Genomic DNA, 10,643 nt, shown 5'->3' on the forward strand with positions numbered 1-10,643 from the left:
ACTCCTGGCCACCTCATCCCTTTGAGTCTGAGAAGATATGGTAAGTAGTTGTCTGTTCCCTACACTTTTTCTTCCTCTCTTCCTCTACTCCCGAGTCCCAGCCAAGAGTTACCCCATTTGAACTCTTTGTACCAATGAATGCCATCAGGATCTGAACGCAGAATCTCAGCCTGCCACCCCACCCCCCACTGTCTCTGGGAATGCCACTCTGACTCTGAGACTGGCTCTTTAGTGCTTGTCCTCCCCCAAAGGTAGCCAGGCCAAGACTGGTATGTCCGCTGACAGCAAGGGCCCTGACCTGAGGCAGAGGGCTGCTGTAAGGATGCAGTGGGGCGTGGCCCTAAATGCATGTATGCCTGTGCATTGGGCACACTGGTTTATTAGTGTTATTTCAGCATTGTGATGCAGAGAGAGTAAGTGTAACAGCTGCTCCTTGCTTGCAGTGTTTATTGTTACCTAGAGACAACCTCCTGGCTTTTTCCCAGCTCCCCCTCCCCCCCAGCCCAACCCCCTCCCTGCCAACAGTCCTACTCTCCCCACACTGATGGGAAATTTATAGCTTGTGCATACCATGCCTTTAACCCTCTCCTGTCCATAGGGTAAGTGGGGTGAGGGAAGCCAAAGAGAGCAGTGGGCATGCTTGGGCCCCAGCAGGGTAGAATGGTGTACAGGGGAAGGTAGGGAGGGAGGACACTGCCCCTCACTGATCTGTGTGTCCAGACTCAGGCTCCGGTTGCCCTCCTGGCTCTCATGTTGAGAGAAAAGAACTTTGGACCCAGCATCCTCCTCACAAGATGATTCTCTTTCCTGGGTATCTCTAAGCTCCCCCAGTTGGGCTGCCTGGCCCTGAGCAAACACAGTGAAGTAGTATCGAAACAGGAGTAAATATGGAGTGGCAGAATCCCCAGCCCTTTCCTTTCTGTAGAGATGTCCTATCAAGACTATTAAGAGACTCTGGCATGAGGGATGCTAGCCAGACCTTCTCAACTAGGTAAATGTCAAACATGAAACTGGCTGCTGAGTAAGGTGGGAAAAACTGCCCACTCTAACTTTACCCCAAGCCCAGCACTCAGGTCCCAAGAGTCTCCCAGACCATTCTCCAAGCTGGTCTCCTTGGTCTGGTTAGGTTCTGCTCTTCTTCCTGGCCCATTTTCTCCTGCTTATCTTTTGGTTTGATAGCTTGGATCAAATCCAAGAGACCAAGGGGACTGAAACATCTTAGTCATGGCCTCAACAGAACTGGGGAACAAGAAGCTCCTCCAACCTCTCCTGACCTAGGACCGTTCATGGAAGGGTACCATGTCATATATTCAACTGTCCCTACTGGAAATAAGAGTTTGAAGAGGGATCAGATTTTAGCAAAAAAGATAGAAGGTAGACATATGGAAAAACTTACTCATGGGATATAAAACTTCAGAATGCGCCTACTTCAGAGATTTTTTTTTTTTTTTCCTGCCTGGGATAGGTTTAAGTCTGTGCCTATCAAGGGGAATGGAAAAAACAGGATTACTTTTCTGTGGCTTCTCCAGATGGGGGCCTCAGTGCAATTTCTTCACTAGCTCTGGGAGTACACCCCTTCTCGGTCCTTCTAAAGGTAGTAGCTGATGGTTAGATCACAAGTTTGGGAGGCAGGGAGCCTTGGGTTCTAGCACCAGCACTGCCATTAACCGACTGTGCTATCTTGGTAAGTCACTTAACCTCTCTGAGCCCCGGTTTCCTTGTCTATAAAATTCAGATAAACAACCTCTTAAGGTTGTGGAGAGCATTTAGTGAAGTAATGTCTGTAAAGCACCTAGGACATTGCCTGATACTCAGTAGGTGCTCAGTGGTTGATACAATAAATAGTCTGTTACTCTTATGGAGTCACCAGGGCTGACATTGCTTCAACGACTCCATGAGTCCTCTGAAATTACAGGCCAAATAAGTGAATGTATGTATGCTGGGAAGAATGTCCATGATTGTCTTCATGATGTGAAGCAGGGGGGTGGCAGTCTCCTGGAAAGGAAATAGCCCCAATCCCTTGACTCAGACTGTGCCATTCCCATGCCTCAAACCAGGAGCTGTACTTCCAGGCAGTGTTCTGCCTGGAAGTACAGCTTCATCATCTAAGATGGGGCTATGAGAGACAGCCACTAGGATAGCAACCCCAGGCACTTTACAGTTTGTCAAGTACATTTACCTACATTAGCTCTTTTAATACCCAGCATATCCCAGTAAAGTGAAGAGAACTACCATTTATTGAATGCCTATTATGTGCCAGGCATTGTGCTGGATATATTTTTTTTAGGTATGTTTAAAGTCTGTGGAGTATTATCACCTAAACATGTCCTGATTTACAAGGCTCATCCCCTATTTTTAATCATTTAGGTATTTTACTCTTATAAATAATACCAGAATGAACATTCTAACACATAAACCTTCATGCATTTTTTTAAAAGATTTTATTTATTTATTTATTTGTCAGAGAGAGCACAAGCAGAGGGAGAAGCAGGCTCCCTGCTGAGCAAGGAGCCCAATGCAGGACTCGATCCCAGGATCCTGGGGCCGTGACCTGACCTAAAGGCAGACACTTAACTGAGTGAGCCACCCAGGCGTTCCCTCTTCGTGCATTTTTATAGTAAATTCTAAAAAGTAGAATTATTAGATCAACAGATACAAATATCCCCTGTTCCCTATAGCCATTTTATTGATATACCCATGAGAATAATGTTTTTTAAATCTTCCTCTTTGGAATTCTGCAATGGAAACACAAGGGCAGCCCCTTTTCTCTCCTAGGCCTAGCAGAGAGACATTAGTAATCTATCATAGCTTTTTTTTTTATTTATTGAGATAATTGTAGATTCACATGCAGTTTTAAGAAATAATACAGAGATCCCTTGTACATTTTTCCTACTTTCATCCAATGCTAATATTTTGCAAAACTATAGTACCGCAACCAGAATATTGACATTGATATAGTCCATCAGTCTTACTCAGATTTCCCCATTTTGTGTGTCTGTGTGTGTGTGTGTGTGTATGTATATACAATATTATTACCTGTGTAAATTCATGTATCTACCACTGGAGTCAAGGCACTGAACAGTTCCAACACCACCAGGATTCCTCATGCTGCCCTTTTATTTAAAGATTTTTATTTATTTATTTGACAGAGAGAGAGACAGCAAGAGAGGGAACACAAGCAGGGGGAGCGGGAGAAGTAGGCTTCCCACCGAGCAGGGAGCCCGATGCGGGGCTCGATCCCAGGACCCTGGGATCATGACCTGAGCCAAAGGCAGACGCTTAACGACTGAGCCACCCAGGTGCCCCACATGCTGCCCTTTTATAATCACACCTACCTCACACCCTCCTTAACCCTTAGCAACCACTTATCTCCTCCACTTCTGAAATGTTGTCATTTCAAAAATGGAGTCATACGCTGTGTAAGTTTTTAAGATTGGCTTTTTTCACTCACCAAATCCATCCAAGTTTTTGTATGTATCCTAGTTTGTTCGTTTTGTTTATTCTATGGCATGACCACATGGACCACAGTTTGTTTAACCATTCACCTGTTAAAGGACACTTTGTACTCTCACTTTGTACTCACTACCAATTAATGAAGTAGCTCATTTACTTGTGTGCTGTTTTATACTCACAATTATTAAGCTTCTTTAATTCTTCAGGCATGGCACTATTACTATTTTCATTTCATAGATGAGGAAAATTGAGGCTCCAGTAAAAAATTCTCCCATGATCACATGTTAAATGGCAAAGAGCCTGGAACCCAAGATAATAGGGCTCTTTCTGCTGCACGAGGCTTTCTCAGACCTTGACTAACGTTTCTGGGAATAGGGTGTGGGCAGAACCAAAAGAGAAATGTTGGAGGCAGAAAGAGATTGGAGCAGCGTGGGTCAGTTCAGGTCTTCACAGCTGACGTTGGTTCATAGGTTAGAAGAGCAGCAATGGGGGGCGCCTGGGTGGCTCAGTCGTTAAGCATCTGCCTTCAGCTTAGGTCATGATCCCAGCTCCTGGGATCGAGCCCCACGTCAGGCTCCCTGCTCGGCGGGAAGCCTGCTTCTCCCTCTCCCTCACTCCCCCTGCTTGTGTTCCTGCTCTCACTATCTCTCTCTCTGTCAAATAAATAAATAAAATCTTTAAAAAAAAAAAAGAGCAGCAATGTCACAGAGCAGGAAGCAGTATGGCATGTGCCTTTGAAATTGTTTCCCCTTTGCCAGGAAAGAACAAGGCTGAAGTGGATAGAGCCCATGCGCAGTCTGCCCACAGACCTGGGCCCTGGAATCAGAAAAGAAGCCTTTGGGTGTCTATGAGAGGGAGCATGGCTAGGGTCCTCCATGGAAGTGTGAAGCTGAAGGCGTCTCTGAAGAGGTCTGAGAAAACAGGCCATGATGAGTGAGCACCCTGTTCCGGAGGGGTAAGGGCAATAATCGCACTTTTTTTGGTGGTGGGGGAGCTACAGGTTAATTGTGCACGTGCATGTGCACACACACACACCCTTTGGGCAGGCACAGTGTCTAGGACATGGTACAGGGGGCAAGCAGAGTGGAAGCAAAAATGCCAGTCCGGCACTTAGCCCTCGCTTTATAACTGTTCCTTACTCCAGCTGAAGTCATGGACAGTGAAATCAGAAGGAGTTGGAGAAATCATTTGGTGTGTCCCTCAGCCTGTGGGCACTGGTTGAAGCTGACAGGTGGAAACCTAGAGTTGGCCCAGACATGGTAGGTGGTAGAGATGCCAACTTGTGGGAGAGAAGGTTTGGCTCCTCTCCTGGGAGCTATGTCTGGCCAAAGGCTGCCTCTTCCCACCTCCTGCTGGAACTGGCTCTTTTATAGCTGATGTTATCGTTGCTCCATTGGCCTATTCCAGTGGTCTAGACTCATAACAATTTTCCCTATGTACTTACGGCTCTAGAACCAGGCTGAGAGCACATGCCACTTTTCTCCATCTCCCCTGGCCCATCAGAAATGGCACATCTCCCAGTCACACCCACCACCCATACCCAGTAATTCCAGCCATGGAGGATAAACACCGAGGCCTTCAGAATGTATAGGGACTACACTGTATCACTGAAACAACCAGAGATATCCATTCTGAACTTGTGTCTTTTGGCTGGAAGTTCTTAGACAAAGGGAGATCACTCTTTACTGAATCTTACTCCCACTGAGATTTCCTAACTGTCAGAGGTCCTGAATGTGGCTGGGAGACAGCTCCTTTTTCTCGAAGCCAAGATGGCTTCTAACCAGGAAATCTCAGAACGCCTGCTTATTTCCTTCCCTTGGCTGCCCCTCTGTTCCAGGTCCCCTTCTCTTCTGCTACCACTGCCTTCCCATTCCTTCTTTCTCTTCTCCTCTCTCTCTCTTTCTCAGCAAGTTTTTTATGTGATTACAGGCACTGCATGGTAATTAGTGCTAAACTCATTTGCACAACTACAGTTAATTGGCTACAACAATTAATTAATGTGTTGGAAATTTGGCACTGGAAAAAAAAAGTTTGTCATCAAAAAAAGGGCAAAAAATTGTAGAGTGAGATACCCATAAAAATCGAGGGCAGGCTTCAAAAGCCCAGCTGGGCCTCAAACTTCAGGCCGGCCTCAGATGCCTTCCCACTCTCAACTCCAACACATTTTCCTCTTTCCTCTTTCATTTTTTTCCTCTTCCTTTCTTTCTCTATTTCTCTTCTCGCTCCATTTTTTTTTTTTTTTTACAACTTAAGCAAACTCATTTCCCTGATAAAATATAGCATGACTAATGGCTAGAGCATGTAAAAATCATTGGGAAAATGTCCTTGGAAGACGAATGCATTTTCAGCAGAATAATTAACTTAATTAACAAATTCACATGCATATTCATCAGGCTATTAATGTCTTCTCGGCTCAGCTTGATGAACATTGCGGTAATAACCATCTCATTTACATACTGCATTCTACTGCGATCCAAAACAGAGACAACATACAGGCGTATACACACACACATACACACACACACACTTGCACGAATACACACAACATGTCTGGGCCACTTTGACTTCCAGGTTGGCTGGGAGTGTGTGTGTGTGTGTGTGTGTGCACGCGCGTTTGGTGTTTGTTGGAGGGTGGGTGGCTGGGAACTCCGGCTGGGGGTGTGATCTTTAGAGGGTCACGAGTTGAGGTGGGCTAGAGATGCCCACATGTGAATGTCTGAGAACTTTAATCCTCTCTCTCTCTCTCTCTCTCTGCCTGTCTGCCTCTCTGCCTCTTTTTCCTTGTTTCTTTTTCTCTGTGTCATTTTCTCTCTTCTTCTCTTGCCACCCCCCCCCCCACCATGTCTCTCTAGGGAAAAACTTGGTATCTGTGCCAACTTTTTCCCCCCTCCCCTCCTCCCTCTCTCTCCTCCTTCCCCTCTCCCAACTGCTGCCAGCCGGCATCAGCGCTGAATTGCCATCTCCTTGAGCTCTCTGTGGAGCAATCTCGGAGAGCAGTAAGGTGTGACGCGGGGCTCTGCCGGCTTCGCAGCACCGCCTGCGGAAAGAGCGCAGGATGGCGGAGGAAGATTAAGAGAAATCTCGAGCAGGGCTCGGCTGCCATTGGTGTGTGCAAACGCCGAGGAGGAAGGGAGAGGGAGAGCGAGGAGGGGGGGTGGAAGGGGGGGGCACCAGCAGCTGTCGGCCTAATTCTCCTAACACTCTGCTTGTGGTCATATTAGAAAAACAGATTATGCCCCTCGGTGCCACTCACTTATACTTGACATACGTTAATGTTCTATATCTCCATTCTCGGGTCTTGACGGCAGTGGACTTAAGGTCGAGGAGGATAGGAGTCTGGGTGGCCAAGGGGCACAAAAGACTCTGCCCTCTCATTCTCTCCTGACCTTCAACCCCCGCCTGTACTGGCTCTTTAGAAAGCAAGCCTGGACATAGAATTTGCATCTGATGCCACCATTTGCCCGTGCTTTTTGCAGTCCCTTAGGAGGTGCAGAGGTCAGAGAATGCTTGAAAGCCCTTTCCCCTAAAAGTCACTCCCACTTTAGAGTCTTAATAGGTCACTTCAGGGCCCAGTGAGACCAGTGGCACTCCCACCCTTAATCTTTCTATGGGCCCTCCCCCTCAAATCGGAAGTTGGGGGTCAGAGAAGGGAGTCCATGATAGTCGGTGCTCCATGAGGGGTTATAGAAAAGCCGTGAGCAAAACAAGGCCAGGATTGTTTCTGGGTTGCTATGGAAACCAGGTTTCCTCCTCCCGGCAGGAAGGGAGGAGTGCCTGAGGCCTTCCTCCTTCCACCAATCGGGAAGGCCGTAAAGGCGGAGTTTACTGAGGCCTGGGGGGAATAGGGCTGTTCTTGGAGGACGAACCAATCATTCCCGCAGCCCTGCCTGCCGGTCCATAGCCCATTGACCACCACCTTCCCTACCCTCTCACCTCAATATTCAAAAGAGGCTTTTTCCTCTGTGCCTTGTCCTCTATGGAGACCTGTTGCTTAGCAACCACTAGTGCCTTCTTCCCAATAACTTGCAGGGACTGAGAGATAAAATATCTGTCTATATTCAGTTCCCCTCCCCTGTCTATTTATATTTAATAACTCAAGCCCTGTCTTGGGTTCCCTTGGCACCTGTTTTAGAGGGCTTTTAGAGGGATTAAGCTGCAGCCTGAAGAAATAAAGTTACATCCGAGGAAGAACTTCCAAACAGGGAAGAGGGGGAGAAAAGACTGGAGTAAGTAGGGAAGCTGTGGAATCATACTCTCTTAAATATACACGGAGGGAAAAACAAAAAGTATTTAGAGCTTGGAATGTGGGGAGGGGATGTCCGCAGGGATTCCCAAGGGTCCACTCAGGACCTGGAGTGGATGCTAACAGAACAACTAACTGGGTTGGCATTTTTCTGTCCCCACCCTCTGCCTTGCCCCCTTTTCTTGCCCACTTCCAGTCTAGAGCCCTCTCATATTTTTGCATGTGAGAGGCCCATCCCTCTGGGGATGTCCAGTTTCCTAGTGTCTGGAAGTTGGTTTCCAAGGGTGGGGGCTGTATGGATGTATGTCCACCAGGCCTGGGTATCTCCCAAAGTTTGTCAGTCACAGGGAAGAAATTCTCCTGAGTTATCTACTAGAGAACCCCAACCTGACCCAGCAGTGGGGGCTGTACAGTATCACCAAAAATGAGGAGAAAGGAAGGCGTAGGGATAGCCTAGTGGCTGCATGTCAGAATACCTGGGTTAGGGCCCCCTCTCCCTACTCTCCTGTGATCCAGGTTATTCATTTAATCTCTTAAACCCCTTGGTGGGGCACCTGGGTGGCTCAGTTGGTTAAGCATCCGACTCCTAATTTCAGCTCAGACCATGATCTCAGGGTCATGAGATTGGCCCACCTTGAGCTCCACACTGGGCATGGAGCCTGCTTAAGATTCTCCCTCTCCCTCTATCCCCCCACCCCCCATCCCACTCACACGCACGCATATTCTCTCTCTAAAAGGATAAAAATAAAATAAACCCCTTGTTGCTTTGTCTATAGATCAAGAAGAATAATGTTTACCTCCCTAGACTTTAGCAGGATCAATTAAAGTGATATGTGAAAGGAAATACTCTGAAAACTGCCAATTTAAATAAATATTATTTTAAGGTCTGGAAAAGGTCCGACTGCTGGAAGGGGGGCGTATCATGAATCCAGCCCAGGCCTTGGCTTAAGAACACCAATAGTTTGTTGGCCAGAGGGGTGTGATTCTTTGCCCTGTGGTCAGTCAGGTGGGGAGCTATAAATCAAAATAAAAAACAGAGGGCTCTTTAGGGAAAGTAGCAAAGAGCATCCCTGTCATCTTCCCCACCTCCAGTCCCAGATTCTGACCTCCAGTTCTCCCAGCCTACACCCCACCCTGACCCTCCCAGTCAGCACCTTCACTGTCATCATGCTAGATCACAGACTGTACAATTTCACCCTCCATACCCCCCTTTTCGGCACCTCCTCCAACCCGAGCCTTCTGTGGGAGACAGATGGGGTGTCTGCGATAGAAAAGGCTCTGGGCTCTACGCCGCCTTGGGTGGGCAGCCCCCCTTCCCATCTCCCCACTACTCCCGCTCCCTACCTAAGACACTCAGATTCACCCTGGGCAGCTTTGGGAGCTGCTGAGGATTCCGACGCTCTTGCCTTCTCAGACTCAGCCCAGAAGCAGAGCCAGAATGACATCTTTCTCTGAGACCTAGACCCTAGCCCCTCTTCATGGAAAACCAATGCAAAGGAGGAAGTAGGTTAGGGAACAGTAGGACTCCACATGAAGGGACTAGTGTGGAGAGGCAGGGAGGGGGCGCCCAGAGTCCTTCACTGAGGACTGGATGGCTGGGGTTTGGGGCCTAAATTGAGGGAGGAGGCTGAGACTAGGCAGCTCCTTTGTTCCAGAAATCTGGGGTCCCTGGAGGGAGGCTCAGCTTGGGGAGGGGGGGGTAGGGAGCTAACATTACAGAGCACCAACTGTGAGCCAGGCACAATGCCAGAGTCTTCCATACCTGTACTCACAACTAGCAGGTGAGGAGTCAGGGTGAATAGGTGTCTCATGAGCTCTCAGCATCTCTCGGCACAGTTGACCAACTTCTCCTTTGATTCTATGATTTCACTGCCAATTCTCCTACCACTCTGGCTGCCCTTTCTCTGTCTCCTTTGCAAGCTCATCTTCAACTCCTTGGACTCAGCCAAGTCCCCCGATTGTACACTTTCACGGTACTATATATTCTTCTTTCAGAGCACTTAGCACAGTGATTTCACACTTATTTGTGCAGCCATTTGAATAATAATCCTATTTCCCCCACCAGATGGAAAGTTCCACGAGGACAGTGACCACGTCTGTCTGTATTCACCAGTGTGCTCCTGGTGCCCAGCACCGTGCCTAGCATAAAGCAGCTGTTTGGTAAATATTTGTTGAATGAATGAATAAATGACAAAAGGACATCACTCTGGCCTAAACTCAGTTTCTTAGCCACTTCCTCACCCCCAGAGCGGACCTACCCGATATGTGGACCAGAGAACAGGGTGCCTGGGAGGTCAGGCCACCTCATTCTCCTTGGAGAAAAAAACAAAAATATCAGGACAGGAGTAAACCAAGTTCCAGGATATGGGCCCCCTGCCTTACCAGCGCCTGGACCTGTCTATATGCTCTCCAGCTTCTCCAGGGGTGGAGAGAATTCAAAGTCCCAATAACTTCTCTCCATTTGGGGCCTGAAATCACTTGTGAGCTGGAGGAGAGGAGTTCCATCGGAAAAGACTGTTCTGCAGAAAACCCCTCTTTTCTGCCTTAGCTGCCTTAGCTGAGACTGCCGAGACCATCTGTTGCCACTCCTCTGTTTGCCTCTGTCCTCTTCCCCTGGACTTCAGGGAAGGAGATCGTTCGACCAAGTGGGAGGGATAGACGGTGAGAGCACAATCCGCTTGTTCCTTGAAGCGTCTGGGGCAATGTTGATGAGCCTCAGCCAGGTGATTGGAGCCGAGGACCGCTGGAGCCAGCTTTGGGGCTGTACTTTGGGGCTGTACTCTCTAGACCCTGGGGAGCAGGGAGTGGACAAAATGACCTCTGGGGGGTGCCCAGTGTTCAGCCCAGGGGCTTTATCTGACCTCCTTGCTGACCTCAAACAAAATACCCAAATCTGTAGGAAGTTAATGTTAGGCCAGGGGTGTCAGCCCCTTGCTCTCCCTGGCCA

The 10,643-nt window shown here is 48.2% G+C and overlaps 1 protein-coding gene across 6 annotated transcripts in view; it reads left to right on the plus strand.

The window, feature by feature from the left end:
* Positions 1–9,900, plus strand: part of CDK12 (cyclin dependent kinase 12) — a 75,615-nt gene extending 65,715 nt beyond the window's left edge. For 5 of the 6 annotated variants that reach the window (XR_004683212.1, XR_004683213.1, XR_004683214.1 and 2 more), the window contains one exon: positions 4,212–8,106. The gene's annotated coding sequence lies outside the window, so the exon portion shown is untranslated. Of the gene's footprint in view, positions 1–4,211; positions 8,107–9,761 lie in introns of those variants that run through there. The other variant, XR_004683211.1, reaches the window with a different exon arrangement.
* Positions 9,901–10,643: the final 743 nt, after the last annotated feature.

The sequence above is a fragment of the Mirounga leonina genome, unplaced genomic scaffold, assembly GCF_011800145.1.
Source record: "Mirounga leonina isolate KUSES-001 unplaced genomic scaffold, KU_Mleo_1.0 Mir_200, whole genome shotgun sequence".
NCBI lineage: Eukaryota > Metazoa > Chordata > Mammalia > Carnivora > Phocidae > Mirounga > Mirounga leonina.